General features: G+C 38.8%; 1 long non-coding RNA gene across 5 annotated transcripts in view; it reads right to left on the bottom strand.

Annotated features, from left to right (window-relative positions):
* The window catches only part of LOC111093254, a 90,911-nt gene extending 66,736 nt beyond the window's left edge, over window positions 1-24,175 (bottom strand). For all 5 annotated transcript variants that reach the window (XR_005381102.1, XR_005381103.1, XR_005381104.1 and 2 more), the window contains exons 1-3: window positions 23,935-24,175; window positions 21,507-22,558; window positions 2,596-2,659 (exon numbers count right to left, since the gene is read on the bottom strand). This is a non-coding gene — a long non-coding RNA (uncharacterized LOC111093254). The remainder of the gene's footprint in view (window positions 1-2,595; window positions 2,660-21,506; window positions 22,559-23,934) is intronic.
* Window positions 24,176-24,567: the final 392 nt, after the last annotated feature.

Raw genomic sequence — 24,567 nt, 5'->3', positions numbered from 1 at the left:
ATCACATTAGTGGAGGGGTGCCTGGATGGCTCAGTTGGTTAAGCGTCAGCTTTTGGTTCAGGTCATGACCTCAGGGTCCTAGAACTGAGCCCCAAATGGGTCTCCCTGCTCAAGGGGGGGAGCCTGCTTCTCCCTCTCCTCCCCACTTGTGCTCTCTCTCTCTCTCTCTCTCAAATAAATAAAATCATTTTTAAAAATCACATAAGTGGAAATAAGTATAATGTGTGTCTTGATGTAATGGTTATAGGACACTGTGGGGCACCAAATGAGTGTGTAATATATTTATTCAGGGTGGGAGGGGTGATCATAAAAGCTTTCAGAGAGACTTTTCCCAGAAAGATTTTAAAATTAAATGTATCTTTGTATGACAGGTATTTCTAGTAGAGAGTGTCACAAGCAAAGGAACAAAAACCCATAACAGCAGGGCACATTCAGGGAACTTCCAATACTTTTAGTTCTGTTGGAGTATAGAGTTTGGGGAGATGGAGAGAGATTGAAGGTCACAGCACACAGAGAGTAACGGATAATAGCAGAAGAGAATTGGGGATATTGACAGTGTCTACTCTGATAGAAAATAAGCGTAAGCCATAGGCGGTAAAGAAGGGAGTCTAACAGGGTGAAACAAGAGATTTCTAGACACAGAGTTCCCAATGAGTGAGTCAGGAAACAGAGACAGTGGTGAGAATGTGATAGTATGACTAGACTTTCAGAAGTAGAAAAATTCAAAATTCTTCCAGACTCATAGAATTTCCATGGAGTGAGATCACCATGATAAAATAAGAGTGAAGGTTAACTGGAAATAAAGTGCTCAAGGAATTAAGAGTCTAAGATCTGTTTGAAATACCTAAATTAATGGAAGCAACTGGGTAAAGGGAAATAGGAAGTCATAACCTATCTACCTGTATGCTTCTTCCAACTTTCAAAATATTGCAAATTATTTACTAGTTAAATTCTTTAACTTTTCACCCACCCAGATATTTTTTAATAAAATTGGTGCTGGAGAATGATGTGCCTTATTTATCTTTTGACTTCTCACTTATGACAAATTGTCACATCCCCTTGTGTGTGTGCATGTACGTGTGTATGTTATGTGCACGTGTGCACGTGTGCGTGTGTGTGTGTATGGTAAAGAGTGGCGGCACACTCCAGCCTGAGATATACCCAATGCGGATAGAAGATAAAACCTAGGCATTTGCAATCAGACAAATGCAGTGTTTGCTATTTGCCAGGAATGGGTTTGTTTCAATTATTATCACTGCTTTTCCAATAATGAAACTAAGTCTTAGCAAGGTTAAATAAATTAGTAAGAACCAGGGCTATGAATAAAATATATACTGACAAAGCCTCCATTCTTAATATTATACTGAGCTAATTACTTTATCGTTTAAATAGTAATCACATCTACGTCATAGCGAACGAATTAAGATTAAAAGTAAAAACTAAGAGTGGTTAACTCCCTTTGCTTGGAGGTCAGATGTTTGTTTATGAATTTGAGTATCTGTTTCTGTTTTCTTTTTTCTTAAGATTTTATTTATTTATTCACAAGAGACACAGAGAGAGAGAGAGAGGCAGAGACACAGGCAGAGGAGAAGCAGGCTCCATACAGGGAGTCCCACGCGGGACTCAATCCCTGGACTCCAGGATCACTCCCTGGGCTGAAGGCAGGCTTTAAACCTCTGAGCCACCCAGGGATTCCCAATCTGTTTCTGTTTTCATGTAGTCATTTAGTTGCCAGCTCATTCAGAAAAAACTTCCTAAATGTTCAACGAGCACATTGAGCCACAATGACTGAATTTGATAATGTATAGGCACAAAAATAATTATATTCAGAATGATAAACTTTCAAAAATATTTTATTTTTTAAAAAAGCACTTTTTACATACGTGGCAATGTCCTAAATAAGTTATCTATCACTTAACTCATCACTATTCGTTGTAATATAATAAAGATAAGCATTATCAAAGAATCAAACAATATAAACAATAAGGGTCCCTGAACTATTTCCCATAAGAATTTTCTCTACTGTTTACCTGGAGTATTACAGATGACATTAAGTAGGATGAAGAGAGAATGTAAAAGTTGGGCTTGCTAATTAATCATGGATATGTCTGCATCAGGAGAGTTATGGAAGAGGAGAGTACACTATGCTGATAAAAATTATTCAATGTTAAAAAAAATTATTAAATGTTTGCAATAAGATCTAATGTAGCAACGTCCTAATCAGTATCTCCTCATTTCTTGCAATACTCCAAAATTATAAAATCAAGTTTCAACTATATCCATTTTCTTTTAATTATATGAGCCTTTAAAAAGTTCCCTTTAGATTTTTTTCTGATGGAGTGGGCTACAAAGTCATTGTTTTTATCCATCCAGAACACTTTCCCAACATCGCCCTTATTCTGGTAGTAGATGGGCTTCCCTGGTCAAAGAGAGTGGACATGTAAGCCATGCCTGGCCATTCATGATTCCCTAAACATTTTGACCAAATGACCTACGTGATATACAAACAACAAGAAATAGCTTTGTTTTCAGGTTTTTCATTAAGTTGACAAGCCAGGAACACATGGTTCTGTGGCTACTTAGGAATATCTTTACCAGTAGCATGAATGAGGACTATTCCCATAGGAGGAAAAGTGGCCACCAAAGAGGGAAGCTGATTCTGAAAATAAAGAAAGAGAGACAATTCAATTAAACTAAAGCCACAGGTACCCACAGAGCAGGCATTAATGCAATCTGCCCACTTATTAATGCCATGAACAATTAATTTTCCAAATCTGAATTATTTTCTGTTTCTTACTATTCAAGAGGTCATGGCTACGGACCTAAATCAAAAACTAGTTTCTAACTCCAACTAGTTGGTAAATCTTGAGCAAATCACATTTTTTCCCTTTGGTGAGAGCCTCCTTATCTAATGATCGATATGAACTTAATCCTTTGGTCTTCATTCCAATGTTCCATGATTCTATAACCTAAGGATACAATTAAATTAAAATGACTCTTACAAACTCTATCCTAGTTTTACTCAACTAGCATTCCTTCTATAACCATTTTCCTGATTCTTACCCTGTGTTATTCCTACCTAGTGGAATTGACAGAGAAGAGAGTACAAAAAGAAAACATAACCAGTGGTACTTTGCAGGATTAATTTTTGATTTGGCATTGTTTTCATGAGAATATGAATTGTAGGTAATCTATCTAAATGAAAGTTAATAATTCTCCATGGAAATGATCCAAATATGTTTGTTTATTACTAAATAGTTTATGCTATAGTTTACTCTCTAACTTAGAACCATAATAAAGTCCATACTAATTAGATGTGATTCAGAAAAGTTTATTAAACACTTATCCCAATGAAAAAAATAATTTACATATCACCCAAACTGGGTCTCTTTGGGTCTGATGCTTAGCGCTTTGCTCTGCACATTAAACACTCAATAAATGTTTGTAAATTAAATTAAATTAAAGGAGTTGCTTTTACTGCAGCTCACATGCCCTCCCATGATTAATGAATCATCACTAAGTGAGAAATTAATGAGTATGCTTTGCACATCAGAAAAAAAAGAAAATGTTCTCTTTTTGAGAGGGACAAAATTTCACAGCAGGGGAAGAAAAGAGGCAACTCCAGGAATTAACAAGAAAGAAGTTTGCAATTACAGCTACTGACATGTGGATAAACTCAAATAGCTGCTAAAATCACTACCTGTGAGCTGACTAGCTCAAATTAATCAAGATTTCACAAATCTCTCCCTCCATACAATTAGAAAGGAACAGAAGATGGAAAAATCTACCGAGGACAGCTCCAAAGTTAAGATTTCTTATGGCTGCCAGGTTTCCAGTTCCTTAGCCCACATTTCTCTACTTATCTCCCATAATCAAAGAATGAGAGTACACAGGGGGTCAGACAGTAGAACTTGGCAACCTGAATTTCAGAGAAGGCAACTGGGGATGGACCCCAAAGTAGGAAAAGGAGGTAATCCTGAATCCACATGTGGTATGTTAGAGAATTGCAGCAGATAGAGAAATCCAAGCAGTCAGGCAGGCAATTAATGGCAGGAAGATCCCCGTATAGAGCAGCTACTCCTAAAAGTGGAACATAATCATCAATGGGGAGCAGCTATATGCAATTAGAAGTCTGAACAAGCAGGCAAACAGGAAAGGATGCAAAGGCATCTTGCAGTCTGGTGTTAGGTAAAATTGGTAAGATTCAGGGAGAAGAATAAGTCACTTAGAATTTAAGTAGGAGACAGAAAAATGTCACATTTTGATCAAAGGCTTGATGACGCCACTTATTGTAACTGGGGCATAAGCAAGGGGTAAGGCCTTATAAAGGGGTGGCCTGATGCTGAGTCAACAGGTTACTATCCCAACATGAATTAATATTTCTCAACTATGAACAGAATTGGTCACAGGCCTGGGCCAGCAGAAAAATGATTGAGGTGGTGTCTGCCAAGTGTCTAGCAGAGAAGAAACACTTCACTAGCACCATTTCCTTTTTTACTTTCTTCCATTATTTTACTGGGGTGCTAGAAACAGAAAAATCAAACAACTAAAACACTCACTATACTTTTGAATGTATATCCAGTCCCATCAACACCTGACCACCAGGTTTCTTAGCATAGCATTTCGACTTTTTTATAGTTGCTGATAGCACTATGCTCATATGAAATATTATGTGCTATGAATAGACAATAAATACAGAATTAGTGGCCCTGAGAAATAATCAGTTGAGTTAATGAAAGGAAAAAGTAAGCAAGAGAACCTGGATTTCAGAACTCTGGCAAAGTAGCTCTAGGCCCTCTCAGAACATGTGAGGATTTTCACATGTAGGAAGGAGCCCCCTGTTACTTCTCATGAACTCCACAGATGCTGCTGAGTATGGTTATTGGAAATAAAAGACTAGTTTTCATTCAGAATAACTTGCTGATTTACATAGGTAAAGAGAGTCAAAGGACTGGTTAGAATATTATATACCAGTGTCTCCTTTATGACTGTTCTATTCTAAATTTTTTGCACTGATACCCCCTACCTTCCCTCCCTTTTGGATTTGATAAAATATAGCATTCAATAATTTCCTCTAGAACTCAGCCATTACTTGGGATCAGTGCCCAACAAACATGAGTGGTTGCAATTTTTGGTCAAGAGATGTGTGGGTGGAATATTCCTTTCAGATTTGACATTAACACTGACATTGCAATATAATGGCAATTAAGTATAATTCTGAAAAAAATAGGGAATAATGATCTACTGAAACAAATGCCTCCTACCCTTGTCAATTAATTCTAGTCTAACAAGTTTTTCCCTTGCTACAAGTTATAGCCACCCACAGTAATCTTTACATAGTCATAGACTTTTTAGTGTTTGACAGTTTAGAATTCCATACGAATTAGTTTTCTCCAATTATATTGGGGTTTAGTTATCCTTTCTAGTAAGACACAGTCATCATAACATTTTTAAAAGCCAGCTTTATTCTTTTCTGATTAGGACATGATACCGCTATGAGAATTTGATTTGGTTAAAATTATTATATGTTAATTTTATGACTCTCAACTAAAAATGATGCAGAAATTTAAATTCACATTTAAAAAAAATACTGACGATATGTGATGAAAGAAAACTTGTTAAATTTTACATGAAAATAACTGCTAAAAAGAAACTATGAACACATTTAATATAGGACGTTGTAACAATTAGTGTTCACTCCTGCCAACAGGTTATTTTCTCCATTTATGATTTTAGGTTTTACAGTGTAATCATCAGGCCAGTAATAGCTAATCAGGGCATTAAATAATGTTAAAATCTTTTACCAGGCTTATAAACATTTGTGCTGCTAGATTTTTCACTAGTTGAAAGCAACAAGACAGCCTGTTAGGTAGCTGAATATAGAGTATATTGGAATTGCGCCATATGCTGTTTCAAAGAAATATCTGACTTAGCTAAGAACATGCTTTTGATTTATTAGTTGACTTCTGTGCAGACATATGTGATTTCTTGATTCTTTTATTCGTGTCACACTTTTGATGCAATCAACCCTCATGTTCTCTTCTCCTTTTCTTCAATTCCTGGGAGAAAATACAATCAATCACTGAGGAAATGTGGTAGGGTAACAGCCCTTTTTCTAATACAATTTTCCTTTTTTATCCTGCTGTTTTAAAAAATATATTTTTGAAAGAGAAAATAAATGAGGTGATTTAGTGGTGATCTTCCTCTCTGCACATTTTCAAATTTGGCCTGCCTTGATTTGTCAATTTTGATATTGGAAATTGATAGAAAATGATACAATTCCTCTTACTTTTATACTAATCTGTTCCTTAAAAAAAATACAGCTATAGTTTGTCATATCTTCCAGTAACTAGAATTCTGAAATAAAAATGGGATTTGAAAGACTAGATGGGTAATTGTATATGATTCAGATGCCAAGTGGCAAGCCCAATACTAAAGATAAAGGAAGTACATTTTATTATGACTTAGCACTCATTAAAAACATACCACATGCTGAGGAATAGTAATGCCCTTTACCTGGATTACCACAGGTAATGTTCCCAACAACTCATAATTCAAATATTGGCCTTAGCCCCGTTTTGCAGTTAAAGTAACTGAGTCTCGGGACCTACATCAATGTCCAAGGTCACACAGCAAGTAAATTACAGAGCCATGATTCAAACAGAGGCCACTTAGCTTCATGGCTTTCAAATACTAAGTTGTTCCCTCTCTTGTCAACTTTAAAACATGGTCAATTATCTATTCTCTCAGCTTCTGTTTCCTATTCTGTTCTCTAAAGCATGAATAATATCATCTATCCCTTCAGACACTTGGGAAGAATAAGTCAATTTAAAACAAAACAAAACAAAAAGTGTGAAGAGTTGAGAGCAGTAAGGCATAGACTTTTATGGATCTTAGGAAACCATAAAGGCTCTCTCTTTATAGGATTAAATTTTCTTAAGTGACCTGCCCAGATATTCTTACAACTAAGAACCTTCACTGAATCCTGCAACTATTTTAGAACTAAGGCTACATACAACCCAGCTACTGCCCAGCCAACTATATTCTTTTTCCGACTAGCTTGAAACAGAATCTGATCATTTCTGTACCTTGAATACTCATCTGAGCAGTCATTTGATATAGCAGGGAAACAAACCCTTCAAATTGAAAGGATAAGACAAACTGTTACCATAGCTAAAGCTACTTAGGGCTAGCCTTCCGGCCAAGTGGCAAGGTGAAATACAGGCATAGTTTCAGGGATCCTATAAACAGACCAGACCAATGGATGAGATGGAGACAAAGTACTAAAATAAATATAATTATTCTCCTGTGTTCTAAGAAGGAAGGATACTGTGGCTACTGGTTTGGTTTATCCTAATTGAGATGGTTGGCGGAGATGCACAATCGAAGAAACACAGAGGAAGGGAGAGATCCCTTTACATAATGCAGACACAAGACATAGATACTGTTCCCTCTTCAATCCATTATAAATAGGCTCCACCCTTATCACTCCACCAAAACCACTTTAGTCCAGGTCACCATGATCCATGTGATTCAAGCAAATGGTCAATTTTCAGTATATTGCCTTTTTTTTTAACAACATTGAGCACAATTGCTAGTTTCCACTTGGCATCCCTCTTCTTGCTTTTTCTCCTCCCTCATTGGTTTCTCATTCTCATTCTCCTCGGCTGAATCATCCTCTTCTCCCTGATACTTAAATGCTGGAGTGTCTCAGGGCCAGTCCTTGCTTGTCTTTTCTATGTGTTGTCACAGAAATGGAAACAACAACAAAAACATGAGTGAGTTTCTAGCAAAGAGAGCTAAGGGAAATAGGCAAAAGTTAGGAGTTGACCTAGATAATAAGCTCATTTGTGGAAATTCTGAAAATGCATGAGAAGAAAGATAAAGATATGGAACCAGCAATTGTCTGAATGCCCAATTAACAGGATTGTCTGCACCATGGCACCTCTAACATACACAAAGTGATCTCATGACAATATTGCAAGTTGGAGATGAAGGCTAACAGGAACCTGAGAACCAGAAAATGAAAACTGAGCAAATGGGAAAAAGGGTCTACACAGTATCATATGAGCAAATGCCCTATGCGAATGAAGTAAAAATCTTTCAGTTTTATTCTGGCCCCATGAGGTCAAAGTGCCTCAGAGAGACACCTAAAGAAGTGGTTCTCCCCTAGAAGGATGTACATTTTGTACACTTAAGTTACCAGCAACTGAGTCTAGAGAAAGAGACATGTCTCAAAAAGAATCATGGGTGTGACTATTAGCAAATCAAGCTAACCAGAATTAAAGATGCAAAGCTATGTTCTGTGGGAGTTGTACTGTCACCAGCCTGCACTAAAAGAGGATTGTGGCAATTTGTGATTTACTATGTCCACTGGTCTCCTACCATTCAGAAGCAGGAAGCAGAGGCTGAGAAAATCACTCTGTCCCCAGAAAAAGCATAGTCTCCAATGCCTTCTTTAAGTGTAGTCAAGGAGGATTGCGTAGATGGAAGGGGGCAGAACTAAGGGTTATGGAAAATAGTAGAAAACTGGAAACTAACCAAAGAACATTTCTGTACACCGAGGGTAGAGAGCTATGTAAGTGTAGGACAAAATTGCAAAGACAGGATTAAATATAGAAGAATTTTATTAGGGAAAAATCCTATGTGAAAAGAGAGAGAGAGCCAGATGCAGCTGAGAGAGCCATCAGACCATGATCTAGGTTTGCCCATGACTGAAGGGGAGAAAGGGAAAACACTGGGAAGCATTCTAGACTGCTGTGCAGTTTAAACAAAGTCTAACAAAGCCATGAGGGAGTTGTCAACCCACTCATAATTCAAGCTCGGCCTTTTTCTTCCTGCTTCCATATCTGAATATTGTCATTTGTCCCATATGAATTATTTCTGATCCCCTTTTATCATTGGAATGAAAGTAATTCATTTTATAAGTCAATGGCCGTATCCTCGTACCTAAGGCCTTATTGAACTTTTAGCAACAACACCACATCTGGCACAGCAGCTTCAATTGGGGTTACTACTTAGTTAGACCTACAGTAGTTGATAGCCATTTTCCTGGATCTGTCTGGCCTCTGCAGGGGCCAGCCTGGGAAAATAACTTGACATATAATAGATGACACCACCCCTGCATCATCTATGTCTTTAATAGTGACACTAATCTCCACCATCCTCACTGGGATAAAATAGTGTTTTGATTTTCTATCTTGACTGGGGGCAAGAGGGGGTTAGTTTTAGAGGTTTCCATTGGGCCTTCCCCATTATAATATCACTTACTCTACAGGCTAGGGACCCAATGTAGCAGTTAATCCTATTCCAAGTAGATATCAATTCTGATTATGCATTCAGGACTGGGGAAATGACAATGAGTCTATGGAACAAATGAACACACTGTGAGTTGGACTTTAGTCATGACTTTATTTACTACTTGGTCCCATGGTTCCACTCCAACAGGAGACCAGGAGGACATGTTAATCTCTGATTATCAATGTCAACTCAGACCATGAGTTCAATAGTCCTTGTAACTCTTGTTATTCCCCTTTCCCCAATGTACTCTTTCCCAGATAAATGATGGTTTAAGTATCTTTGGAGAAGGATAGAACTGCCATGATATATACTTCCCATGGGGTTGAAGAACCCTTCCTCTTAGGGACCTATACACTTCTTTAGTCAATAGGTTATACACCTGAAAAATGACTGTGTCTGAAAACTGAGCAAGGGATCTTAGTTTCATATTCTGCAGGGCTATTCTTAGCCTCTTGCTCTTCTCTCATTCTCTTTTCTCTTTTCCTCTCCTCTCTCTCTCCTTCCTTTTTTCTCCCTCTTTCTTACTTATTGATGTTAGGTAGCAATATTTGCCCATGGGGACACATGCTTTATTTACCATCTCTGCAACTCCTGGTGACCTTGCTAGATTTTAAAAATTGTGGCCTCCTAGCTTCTGGTGGTTAAGCACCATCATTTGGCCTCTACTACTGATGGACCCCACAGGACATCAATTCATGAAATGAGCACAGCTCTGTGACCACCTACTATCATTGCTGGCCTACATCTCCCTCACCAGCACATTCCTCATGGCTTTGGTGAATGGTCTGTCCTCTCAACCCTCTCATGGACATAATCTCATGGTGGATTTTTTGGCCCTACTAACATTCCATCATGCTCACTTCTCCAAAACATTACTGCTTCTTTCTCTATCATCTTTCAGGCCAATTCAGGATTCCTAACTTACTGAGAGTTGGCTGTTATTTTTCTAGGGTTCTAAGAGCCACCACAGTAGCACACTGTCCCACACCTACAGTCTTTGCTATGGTGGTCATCTTCATTTCCCAAAAAAAGTACCCCTATGTTAACATCCTTGTTTATTCAGACTTGCATTCTGGCCCCATGACCAAGCACCCTTAAAACATTCCATCTCTTGTTATTGGTCTGGAAGCCAGGAGAGGTGATGAGGGTAAATCTGAATAGGGCACCAGTTTTCCTTTAGGGAGAGACTTCTGTAGCATCTTGTAGCACAGTTGGTGTCAGCTCTTTCCACTCAAGGAAGGGTAGTCACCTCCACACATCTAGAAGGTCCAGAGGGACTGCAGAGTCAGCATCCTCAGGGATATCCAAAGATCTCTGCAGCACTTTTCAGGATCCCCAAGTTTTCCCTACTAGGCCTCCGAGCTTCCCCTGACAGATCTGCCTTGGCTGAGTGTTCAACATCTCTGCAACTCTTACAATTAGTTCTCCTCTCTGCCATTTGACTGTACCTGCCTTCAAATATGTGAAAACCACTCAAGCTCCCTAGTTGCTTGTTTTTTATTAAGATTTTATTTATTCATGAGAGGCAGAGAGAGAGAGAGAGAGAGAGAGAGAGGCAGAGACACAGGCAGAGGGAGAAGCAGGCTCCATGCAGGGAGCCGACGTGGGACTCAATCCCTGGTCCCCAGGATCACACCCTGGGCTGAAGGCAGCGCTAAACCGCTGAGCCACCCGGGCCTGCCCCAAGGTCCCTAGTTTTCACATTTAGTCATTAACCATTAAGAAATGGCAGGTGAGCTTCCATTATCCTTATTCTTCTCCACAGCCTTATTTCAATATATAGTCAGCCAACTCCATTTTTGTTTGTTTGTTTGTTTGTTTGTTTAAGATCTGAGAGATTGAGAGAGAGACAGAACACATGCAAATGGAGGGAGCGGCCAAGGGAGAGATTCTTCAAGCAGATTCCCCGCAGGGAGCCTAACTCAGGGCTTGATCTCATGACCATGAGATTATAACCTGAGCTGAAACCAAGAGTCAATGGCTTAACTGACTGAGCCACCCAAGCGCCCCATCATTGTCTTTGTAGGCATGGCTGCCCTGTTTTGGTCACCTGTGGCTAACCCTCCCATTCCAGTGACTTATATCTTTAGTACAACATTTGGGACGTTTGTGGCTGATTGGAAGAATGATTTCAGTTTAGTCCAGCTTCCATCTCATCTAATGGCCCAAAGCAGAGCCTGCTTCACAGGCATGTGACCTAGCAGGGCTCTGCCTTAAGAAGGACTCTGCTATTTCCATCATGAAATTCTCAATAATTTTATATTTGTACTTGTTTCATAAGTAAAGTCCAGTGGGACAATGGAATATACATGTGAGCAGAGATGAAGCAAAATGCATGTCAGCCTGTTTTGTTTCCTACCTCCCACTTTAGATATATGCTAATGAGGTCCATGAGCACAGGGTTCCAGTGTACCCATAGTAAATTAAAATTTAGAGAGACTCAAATCAAGTGCACAGTGTCTACAACTGAGTAAGTAAGGACACCAATTGTCCCAAGAGGCTATGCTTTCTGATCCAACCAGAACTGCTTCAAACACAGAAAGAAAACAATGGTGTTTTAAGAAATATAAAAACCAAAAAACTTTATCATACTCTTTCTTTCATTAGCTCCTTGCATTAGTGAACTACTTTATGTTAAAAATGATGACACTGAAGGAAAGGAAGAACAGGGCAACCCACATTCCCTTCTCCTTTCAGTCCTTCCTTACTCATCAGTAAGCCAGAGGTAGAAAGTGTGAAATAAAAACAGTTAAGTCAGTTTTGTGTAGTTTCCACTGTTCTAATTAGGGGGGAAAAAAGATATTCAGATATAAACTACCAAAAAAGTACAATTTTGGTGATTCTCCATACAAGTCAAATGCTCTTATATTTGCATTTAAAACAGACATTGCACAATACAGAGATGAATGGCAAAATTAATGCTAACAATTTAAAGTTTAAATTTCCTTTACTTAAAACATTAAATGGCAAATTAAAAATACCATGACAAGGGAGACTCTGAAGGAAAGGAAAGGCTTTATACTTTAGTGCCTTTAATGATACTTTTTCCCTCTACTTTTTGAACAAGAGGCCTCATGTTTTCATTTTGAACTGAGCTCTGCATAATTACGTAGCCAGCCGTGGTCACCAGCTAGCTATTCGGCTTCTCCCCACCTCACTTATTATTAAGTGATTAAGTAAAAAATAGGTTCCGGCTGCAGGTGCTCAAGTCCTGGAATGTGGCTCCTGGCCTCAAATAAAGGGAGGGGGGTAGGGTGGGGGTGGCGCCGATGTGCAGGTTGATCTGTTGGGAGGAAGTATGTATGTCATGGTAATTAAGAACACACATGCCAGAATCAGAGAAACTAGTGCAAATTCTGACCTGTTGCCTTCATGATCTGGGGCAATTTACTAAATCTCTGTGCATTTTCTTCATCTGTAAAATGGGATTGTGATTTATAACAATATCTACTACTCAAAGTTGTATTAAGTGAGCTAATATACGTAAAACACTTTGAATAGTGTCTGGCATACAACTGGTACTATATAAATATTAGCCATTAATATTATTTCACAAAATACAGGGAAATAGCCTAACCTTAAGCAGAAATATGAGCCATCTATACTTTATTATACATTAGTATTGTTATAGGCTAGCATTATTTTTTCAAATTATACGTTAGAAATACTTTCTTTCACTAATACTACCTAAAGATACTCAGCTATGGTATATGATTTTGATAGATGAGCAGAAAGCCATCATGATTACCACAAAATGAGCAGTTTCTGGGCATCTCAAACTTAGGAGTAGTGCTCAGACACTACACTTCAGATACTCAGCTTGTAGAAACGCAAACTACATTATTGTTGCACTGTTTGAGCTACAATTACCTGGGAAGGAGGAGAAATTTATGAAATTTTATTTCCTAAATTAAATGTTTATTTAGTAATTCACTAACCACATTGAAAAAAAAATAACTCACAGCAAAGCTAGCTAAAACAAAGTATCCTAGAGTATCCTAGAGACTCACCAATGTTTGGATGTTCCAGCACACACAGATCATACATTATATTGATGTAACACAACTTGGAAAGTTCAGTACTACAGAGAATAGAGCCTGAACTTAGCTAGAACTGGGAAGTAATGTTTGTAATTAGAGAAACCTAAGTTCCTGTTTCTCTAAAACAGTTATGAAACTCTTCCATGTTCCAAATCCCTTTGGAAGTACATGAATGTAAGAAGGAAACAAGTGCCCAGCCTCAATAATTAAAAATACTATTGCAACATTTATCTTTAAAGAGAGCTTTGTATGCTGGGAAAAGAAAGATTTCAACCTGATTCTAAGTAAAATAATCTTTAACAAAGTACACACAGAAATTATTGCATTAAAAAACCAAAGCATGCATTTTCCCTTTTAGGTTAATTTCATTCTCCTGCAAAATGCCCTGGGCATTTTGATTCTTTTACTGCTGTTCCTATTTTCATTTCTTTGCTTTTCTCTTCTCCTAGTATACAAGCACTTTCTCATAAGTGTTTATATCCTTCCAAAGTGATTAATATAGTGTCACACAAGCAGTAAAAATCTCGTTTCATTGATTGTCACTGGATTAGTGAATCTTAATAGGATTTTTTAACAAAGATATTTTTTTAAATGAATTTGAAAGGAATAAATATAGAAATCAGAGATTTTACACTATCTTCCTATAATGGTGGCTCAAAGGAACATCATTTAATAACACTGTGATGTTATTAAATCTCTGTAAGTTGAATAATATGAAACAAAACACTTAGAGATGGTATAGCAATAGCAGGCCTAACTTGCTCGCCAATTCTTGATACTACTTTTCTCCTCAGAAGTCTCTTGAATCAAAGTGGATTAAAGCTGTGCCTCTATAATTCTGGATAATGGCAAAGCCTAGCTAAGCACACTACCCTTTGACATTCACTCCAGTATCTGTGTCTAATTCAAAGTATCTATAGGCATGTGACAACTTACTCTTAGAATGGTATTATAAATTTAGAACTGGAAAGGGTCTCAAAACTTATCCAGCCTATAGTCTTCATTTTCAGATGCAATACTAAGGTTCTCAGGAGTTCTATCATTTTCCCAAGGGCACTCAGCTCAACAGAGAGGGTGGACACGAGCAATCATGTTTCCTTAACTTCAGGCCAACTCTTTTAACCCAACAGCATTGCCTTATACAACTTTCAGGATATTCCATGACCCAGAGATAATCAGGAGCAATGTTTAGTTATTAGATCCTTCTAATATGAGTCACAGGAAAAACAATGCACTAATTCAGAAACTCAAGAGAATCAGGACTTCTGGATGCTTCCCAGACTATTTAGAAATCATGTGAAATCCCCATGCACCTATATAAATCTTTATTTTACTTCCTACATTTTGGAGGCACACAAGAATATTGACTACAGACTGGTCCTGAAACTCTGATGTAATGAGTCAATAGCTCTTGTTTGAAACACCTTATCGTGGTTTCCAGGGCTTCTTTTTGAAGAAATTCCCTGTCTCCAAGAGTCACTGCAATCCTCCAGGGTTGGGAGTTGGACTGGAGATGAAGCGATGCTTTGGATGTTGAGGTTGCAAAGTTTAATGGTGTCAGGTTGAATAATTGCCATATTTTTTTCTTCTCCTCTCTGACTTCCTCTGTTACAACAGTAAGATATACAGTACAAATACTTAAATACATGCAGAAAAGGGAGAGATTTTATAAGGAAATGACTTCAGGCTTATTCCTTTAGGGCTGGTACAGAATTTGTCTGCCTGAGAGGTGGAGGGAGTATCCTCTCCTAAATTATGAGATCAAAAATAATGAGAAAAGGAGCCAAATTGGGCTAGGCTAAGAATTTAGGACTTAGCCTCTCTTATGGATGTAATTATGGTATTGTGGAAAACTTGCAGACATAGAAAAGATAGCTTCAAAAAAATACATGGAGACAGCCTAGAGGCCCACATGTCTAAATGTAGAATTGGCTTGAAATTGCAGTCATACAGAATTGTCCTTTAGAATCCTAATACATTAAAACAAAAAGAAATCTTAGAGGACATGTCAAACAGATGAAAGATTAAGAAACTGAGGCTCATGACAGTTAAGAGGCTATCCAAAGGTCATACAACTGTCAGACACAAATCAAAGTCAGGCCTTTCTCTGTATTTCATATTTGTAATCACCTGCTTAATACTGTGGTGAAAAGAAGTCCAGCCCCAAAATTTAAGAATCAAAATGTAATCTGCTTGAATCTATGGATTGGAGAGTTGTGAGACATGTCAAGGACACAGGGAGACTATGGGAAAAGAGAACACATATTTTCCTTTTGTCATTATTTAATGAGCAGTCCGTTCCTCCATGGCCACTGCTTTTGGCTAGGTATGAGCTATGGAAACATTTTTCCTGGATTCATCTATTCCCTGGAAAGGAAACTCAATCTGGCTTAAGAGAAAAAGTTTCTCTCCAAGTAATGATAAATTGTCTAAATTGAAAGCTCACACCATAAACAAATTTGAGCAGTACAGACATCTCACAAAATTAAATTTCCATCTAGTGAATTTGAATGATGTTTTGAGAAAAAGAGAGGATAATGTTTTCAGTCCTGCTTTATATGACTTTCTTCCACAGTAGTGTTTTTGAAGTCCACTCCCAGGTAATTAAGAACACAATCATAATGACTTCTTTTTTTTAATTTCTGCAAGCCCTGTTTTTAGTGAAATACTTAATGTGCTTTGAATGTAACCACTAATAGTATTGTTTTTACAAGGAAATAAAAAGGCTTGCAAATTTTGATATTCATGCAGTTTCACTTTACATAAAACTGAATACATCTAAGAAATTTAATCACACAAAATGTTCTACATATATTCCTATTTTTCTTTTGCATTTCCCTGGAACTAAATTTCATATATTCATACAATCCATACAGATTCTACATATTACACACTCACTAGTATGTTATCTCTATAATAGTTCTATTGTATAGTTTAAACTAAACTAAAATATAGTTGATTTAAACTACTAGTCAAAAAATTCAAGAATCAATGTTTTTTATAAAAATTATTCATAATCTTTTATATAACCAGGCTCCAACATACCTAATTTTATCTCCCACTATCCCTCATCCTCCCCCAGCTCTAGGCACTGTGAGGTGGTGCTTTCTCATCTGTGCCTTATGCTTTTTCACCATTTTTGCTCATCCTTCCTCTAACAGCAGGAAGCCTAAATCATACCCAGCCTTACGGAGTCAGATCAGATGGCTCCCTAGCACCCCAGCATTTCCTAATACTTTGATCAGGATTAACCTCACTGCTGGTAAACTCTTGGACCCTTTCCCTTTCTTCCTGCTACACCCATATCCTTTTGCCTTATAACACAGATCTTGAAGGAACAATTTACAAACAGTCTTACAACAGTTCAACTTATGATTATTTGACTTTACGATGATGCAAAAGCAATAAACCTTCAGTAGAAACCGCACTTCAAATTTTGAATTTGGATCTTTTCCTGGACTAGCAATCCTCTTTCATGATACTGGGCAGCGGCAGCAAGCTTGCTGCCACAGCTCCCAGTCTGCCAGGCAATCATGAGGGTAAACGGTCAACACAGTTGCCACAATTCTATGCCCACCCAGCCATTCTGTTACTCACTTTCAATACAGTATTCCATAAATTACATGAGATATCCATACTTCATTATAAAACAGGCTTTGTGTTGGATGATTTTGTCCAAGTATTGGCTACAAATGTTCTGAGAACGTTTAAGGCAGTCTAGGAGAAGCTATGTTTGATAGGTTAAGTGTATTAAATGCACCTTTGACTTAGGATAATTTCAACTTACAATGGTTTTATCAGGACAGAACTCTATTGTAAGCCAAGGAAGTTAGTGGTTAAGAGTGAAAACTCTAGAGTCATACAATCCGGGTTCACATCCTACCAATATGTTGACTAACTGGGGGTCTTAGTAATGTCCTTTAACTTCTCCATGCTCCAATCTCATTATTTATAAAATGAGATAATTATAGTATCTATCTCATAGAGTTGATGTAACAACCTAAGATGATATACATAAAATGATTTGAAAGGTGTCTAACATCTAGTAAGTACTCAATAAATGTAAGCTACTATCAATTTTAATTTTATTGCTATCATCATCATTTGTGGTAGTTTTCACTAACAACTGGGAGACCTACAAAGTCACCTTGTCACCTCAACTCAACTCTTTTTTTCTTATCTGTACTAAAACAGTATTAATATCTTAGTATTTTTTTATTTATTTATTCATGAGAGACACATAGAAGCAGAGACATAAGCAGAGAAGCAGGCTCCCTGTGGGGAGCCTGATGCAAGACTCAATCCCAGGACCCTGGGAACACGACCTGAGCCAAAGGCAGACATTCAACCGCTGAGTCACCCAGATGTCCCAATATCTTAGTATCTCTTGATGTGTAACAAACCACCTCAAAACGTAAAAAAAATATTTCTTATAAATTCTATAGGTCAGGCATCTGAGGGGTGGCTTAGCAGTGTTCTCTGGCTCTGGATCTCTCACAAGGCTGCAACCAAGGTGTTCGCAGAGGCTGCTGTAGTCCCAAGGCTCTATTAGAGAAGACTCACTTCTAATTTCAGGCTCTAGCTGTTGGTAAGATTCAGTCACTCACAAGTATTAGACCGAGGGCCTTAGTTACTTCCTGGCTGTTGGCTAGAGGTCACCCTCAGTTCCTCACCATGTTGGCCTCTCTCTAAAAGGCACCATACCACACTGTAGCTGGATTCATCAAAACAAACTAGTAAAAGAGAAGCAGAGATAGTATAAGCAAGAGGGGTCACTCACTGTCTTCTGTGACCTAATCCCAGAAATAATATCCTTCTCCCTACTGTCCTGCTCCATTGATTGGGAGAGTCAACAGATGCAGTCCACACTCAAAGGGACAAGATTACACAAGGTCATAGCATACTAGTGGTGGGGATTCTTGAGGGTCATCTTTCGGCTGCCTACCACATGTTATAAAGTTATTGTGGAAATTAAATGGGACTAATGTATTCAAAATTCATTGTAGAGTGCTTAGCCCCTAGCAGATATTCATCTATACGAGTTTATTCTCCCCTCTTTACTAAAATAAAAGTCCTTGAAAACAAGGCCATTAATCAGTGAGCCCTGCAGTACTTCTGCTAAGCAGATAAGGCTCTTACCAATGACTAGAGGAACAAATGATAAATGATACTGACACAATTGTTCACATTTTAGTTAATACTGTCTCCATTTTCAAAAAAACAAAACCTATGTACCTTTTAGCAGGAATTCATTTTACAGTACAAGTGTATGGTAGGCAGAATATTGGTCCCCTAAAAATGCTCTTAACTGAACCCCCGCCCCCAGGACCCGTGTATAAATTATATGGCAAACAAAGCTTTGCAGACATAATTAAGTTAAGGACCTTGAGATGGGACATTGCTCTAGATCATCCATGTGGACCTAATTCTTATCATAGGAATCCTTAGAAACAGAGAGCTTTCCCTGTCTGGAGTCAGAGAAAGAGATGTGACTACAGATTGATACAATATTGCTGGCTTTCAAGATGGAGGAAAGGGACCACTAGCCAAGGAATGTGGACACCTCCCAGAAGCTGAAAAAGACTAGACAATGGATTCTACCTGAGAGTCTCAAGAAAGGAATGTCTGCTGACAACTTGATTGTAGCCTAGTAAGATTAGTGTTGGACTTGTGATCCAGAGAACCATAAGATAATAAATGTATGTTATTTTAAGCCATAAGTTTGTGGTAATTTGTTACGTCATAACAGGTGAGAAAATATGTAAGTTACTTAGGAGAGGAATCATACGCCATACTCTCTAAATGTTCAGTGGATATATATGGTCCTTGTATAATGTGAGATATTAAAAATCATTGAAAGTTAAAAATCACTAAACATCACCATCACAAAACTCTGGGCTATTTTTAATCTTTTAAATCACTGTATTATAAAGTCATTAGCTACCATCAAAAGCAGTAAGAATATAAACTATTGTGTTTTCACTTAGCAAACACTTCTAGAATACTTACTGTGTGGTAGACACTATTACAGACACTTTAGAAATATTAACTCATTTGATCTGTTTAACTCTAAGAGATGGTTACTATTGTCATCCCTGTTTTATAGACAAAGAAGATACAGGCTTCATTAGCTTGCCCAAGAATGCATATGTAATAAGTGACAGAGTGAGAATTCAAAGCTCCAGAATCCATGCTTTTAACCATAAGTTATACTTCTTCTAAAATCATAACCTTATATGTTCCCAGTAAGTTGCTTTATGTACTATTTTGGGCTTAAGCAGAATTTTTTCGATTGTATGTTTTCTGAGTTATTTTCCCTTTTCACCCATTTAACAGTTACCAAGCACTTCCTCTGTCTTGGACATAGCTGGAAAAAGAAATGAATAAAACAATGAGCCTCCCCTTTAAGAATTCACACTTTAAGTGACAAGAGACAGATATGTAAATAGATAATGACAAAAATAATATAATAAATTCATTCCAGCAAGACTATCTCTTTTTTTAGAAACATGGGGGGAGAAGGGGAGGGAAAGGGACAAGCAGACTCTGCACGGAGTGCAGAGCCCCACAAGGGCTCAATTCCAGGTCCCTGCAATCATGACCTCAGCAGAAACCAAGAGTCAGAGACCCAACCTACTGAGCCACTCAGGAGCCTCCAAAACCATCGCTTATTCCCCATCAATGAATTCATGATTTAGAAGGAAAGGCTAGCACTTATATAAACAATTGTGATTATTTTAAATGCTACAGTAGAAGCACCTAACTGGTGCTAACAGACACAGGAAAAGGAATAACCTTTACAGGAACTGGGGCATGGGGTTTGAAGAAAGAGAGTAACAGAGTAACCTGTGAGTTTAGTACTTGAGAAAGATCATTCTAGTGAGCAGGGAAGAGATTAAGCCTGAAGAGACTTAGGCTAGAGGCCACAGATTTGCTAGGAATGGCTTAAAGTGCAGAGATGATGAGAGCTTGAAATAAGGCAGTGGCAGCAGAGATTATTAGAAGAGAGGGTAGGGTTTAGAGTGATATTAGAAGGCATTGAGACAGGGATCCAGGGTATGCCAGGGGCCTCCCTTCCTTCTCTACACCCATGAGCCTCCTTCAAGGAATAATAATAGCAAAAGAGAAGAGTAAGAATTTAGCAGTAATGGCTGTGTAAATACTAGGCTAACAGATGCTGAAAGGGAGAACTTGGATTTTGTGTCCTGCTGCCCTTCTAAGTCATTTGGACATTAACCTGGGCAAGTAGAGTCTGGATGAGGTGTTTACAGTATACAATCAGATAACAGTAGAAAGTAACAGTGCTAGAAAGATGGAAGGCATACTGGAGTGGGGAGAAATCAGTGTCTGAGAAAGGAGATAGCACTGTGGTATATTAAAAGAAAAGTTTTAATTAAAAATTTCTTTTTAGTTTTAATATTTTAAAAATTTTTTCATAAAAATTTATGAAGAGCCTGAAGTTACCTAAAGGAAACATTTCTTTTTACAATTAACTGTTTTTAAATGTTGAGTTGTCATCAATAATTATAGCTAGCAATAGCTCACTTTGAGGAGTCACTATTCAAAGTATTATTCATATATGGCCTCATTTAATCCTCAAGTGTTATTACTAATTCAGTTTATTGTTAAGTGAGACCCACAGAGATTGAATAAATTTTCCAGGTTCATCCAGGAACTAGTAAAGGTAGAATTTGAATCCAGACATTGTGGTGCCAAATCCTGAACTTGTCACTATTATTACTAACCATGTTTAGTAAATCCAGACATTCAGAATTAATTTTTTACTATGTTGAGATTCAAAGCACGCAGAAGTGCTGAAACCAGACTGTAAGTTCAAATCCTCATTTCACCACCTATTAGCTATGGGACTTCCCCTCCTCTGCAACTATCTTCCTATTTATAAATGGGAATAATAATAGTGCTTGTCTCCTAGGGCACTTCTAAGGACTAAATGAATAATGCAGAAAAAGAGTTTAGAACATATTACACATCCGATAAAATTTACTTGTTATTATCAACATTATTTTACCCTAAAGTACTGAGAATACTGGTAAGAAGCATTGTATTATACTGCATGGCCCCAATTAAGATCTGCAGTAGACAGAATAATGGCCTCTAAAAAATGTCCATGCCCTAATCCCTGGAACCTGTAAATATCTACTTTACCATGGCAAAAGGGACTTGGCAGCTGTGATTAAGGTTATGGACCTTGAGATGAAGAGATTATCCAGCATTATGTAGGTGGGTCCAATCTAATTAGATTCCTAAAAGACTGCAATTAGAGAGAAAACAACTGAAGAAAAGGCATGAGAAGTCAGAAAGATGGGAGGCTTTCAACCCAGCAATCCCAGCTTTGAAGAAGGAGAGCCACAACCCAAATATGGATGGCTTGTAGAAGCTGGGAACATGCCCTCAGCTGATGAGCTAGTATGGAACCAATACTACCAGAGCAAGGAACTGAATTCCGTCAACCTGAACAAACAAAAAGCCAAATTCTTCCCTGTAGAAAGAAACACAGACCTGTGGACACCTTGACTTTGGCCCATGAGTTCTTAGTTGGACTACAGAACTGTATGACAATACATTGCTGTTGTTTTGTGCTGTTAACTTTGTGGTAAGTTGTTACAGCAACAGTAATAAACTAACATAAGGTCTGTGTTTAACTTTTTCCTAAAAGACTCAAATATATTGATTTAAAAACTATGTAATATGCTAAAATGGATTTAACTTTTTAAAGTCAGCAATTTTAAACTATGTTAGGGGCATAAATCAATGTCTCCTTTACACTTCTATTATTAAATTCCTTAGAACCTAAAAGTTGCTGAAAGGCTAGAAGAAAGCATCATAAATAATATGCTATTATTATTTTCCTCTTTTCTTTATATTTAAAGAAATACTGTAATTTTTTTAAGTTCTCATAATTAATGGATTAATTATACTCTGATTTTCAACTAATATATTTTAAGCCCATAGCCAAGTCCCAATAAGACTCTTCATCAACGTGTTGACAAGAATTTATAATTTCTAGGTTTAAACAATTAACATGTTGCATTTATAGAGGTAAAACACTCAAAGGCCAAATACACTATGCCATGGTTATTTGCTTCTTCACTGTCTCTGAATTGGTACTCATCAGTTTCCAGAGAGTAAGGGCATGTCTGCGTGTTCACCTTTACGTCGACACTGGTTAGCAAGATTCCTGGCCCCCCAGCAGGCTTCTGTTAAATAAATGAATGAAAAACAAATACATTTTTAAATTAAGTATAGAAAATTGGAAGTAAAGCTTTCCTGAAATCTCAGTTTACTATCTCACTGGAAAACTCAAGAGGTATATTATATCAAGAGGTTAAAAGTTGGAGCTTATTTTAACCATTTTCAACAAAAATCTCAAATGTTCTGCATGCTGTACATTCTTAATCAGATTCATTAAAAAGAATTCAAATATCTTGTTAGTTTGGTACATTTATTATTATCAATAGCTATTGTGATGTTCATGTGACAATATATAAGGTTCCATGACTTAGAATTTGCTTTCTGAAAATGTCTTCTATATTACTCTTTTTGGGGTACTTTTTTTTTCCCCCACTTCCATAAAAAATTAAATGAAGCAAGTTATATCTGCTGGCCTACCTGAGAAGTCCAACATGGCCACCTTCCCTCACAATTCATAAATGAAAGCCTTGGTCTTCCTCAAAAAGATTTTCTTACCCTCCAGAACAGCACCATTCAACAGAAATGCAACAAGAAGCCACATATGTAATCTTAAATTTTCAAAAACATCCTCACTTCAACATGTCACCAGTATAAAATGAACTAGCTGACGTTCTTTCTTTTCCGTATTATATCTTAGAAATCCAGTGTGCATTTTACCCATGCCTCAATTTGGCCGACCCACACTTGAGGTGCCAACCGCAGCTCTAGAAAAACCTCCCCTCCTGTCTCCACTACTCTATCTCATCTGGACTGTTAGTTCATGAACTGGGAAGCATTTTTTTTTTTTTTTTTAACTAATACGGGAAACCATCCACATCACCCTTCTTAGGTCTGCTTTTTCCAAGATCTCCTCCATGTATGGAAGACGACAAAACTGCAGGTATAAATATGTTAAATTGTACACCTTTGAGGTAAAAAAAAAAATGAATTCGAACAGTCCTAAAATTCATTAATAAATGTTCTTTTATCCATCCTGTTTCATATTCTGAGTCACAACTCTGATCCTCAGAAAAATTATTTTGAAAAAGAAAGAAAAAAGCGGTCTTGAGGGCAGCCTGGCGGGGGGGCTCAGCGGTTCAGCGTCTGCCTTCAGCCCAGGGCGTGACCCTGGAGACTCAGGATCGAGTCCCACGTCGGGCTCCCTGCATGGAGCCTGCTTCTCCCTCTGCCTGGGTCTCTGCCTCTCCTCCTCTGTGTCTCTCATGAAAAATTAATAAAATATTAAAAAAAAAATCTGCCTTGTAACACCGCTTCCACAGTATGGGCTCTGGAACAGGTAACAAGACAGCTGTTGCAGGACTGTGTGCTCCTGGGGAGCGGGGGGACCATGGGGCAACCACCACGAAGTTAAGACCTACTATGTGCACGTCTCTCGAGTTACCTACGTCTCCTGCAAGCTTAGGGCCAGCCCTCCAGCCAAGACTCGGCGTCCACACTGCAGAGGGGGATGGCATCGCGCAGCTGCACTGCCCGGTGACCTCAGAGACGACCTTCCCTCAGGCCTCAGGCCTCAGGCCTCAGGCAGTTCAGACTCAGCTGCCCAGGGGTGGGCGACCGCGCAGGCCGCGTTTCTAACTGCTCCGGGGTGACGCACGCGGACCGCGCTGCACCCAGGCGCTCGCCACCACCCCACCCCACCCCCCACGCCCACCCCGGGCGCGAGCGCGTCGAGCCCGGCCAGCAGGGCGCCTCCCGGGCCTGCAGGGGTCCGCCCGCCACCCCGCCTCGGCACGCACGCGCCGCGAAGCCGCCGGGGCCCCGGAACCGCCGCCTCCCTCGCCCAGGGGCGCGCCCCCTCCCCAGGAGGCCCGTCCGCGGGGCGCCGTCCACTCCACCCCGGGGGCTGCGGAGGCGCCCCGCTGCCACTCGGCGGCGCCTGTCGGGCTGCACGCCGCGCCGTCCCAGGGCAGGGAACACCCCGCCCTCGCACGGCCCCGGCTTCCCCGCGGCCTCTTGACACCGAGGCCTCTTCACGCGCGGCGCCGACCCGGGGCCGCCGGGTTCGCGACGGGCC

The sequence above is a fragment of the Canis lupus genome, chromosome 29 (genome assembly GCF_011100685.1).
Source record: "Canis lupus familiaris isolate Mischka breed German Shepherd chromosome 29, alternate assembly UU_Cfam_GSD_1.0, whole genome shotgun sequence".
In the NCBI taxonomy this organism is placed as follows: Eukaryota; Metazoa; Chordata; class Mammalia; order Carnivora; family Canidae; genus Canis; species Canis lupus.
This window is presented reverse-complemented; position numbering and strand designations above follow the sequence as displayed.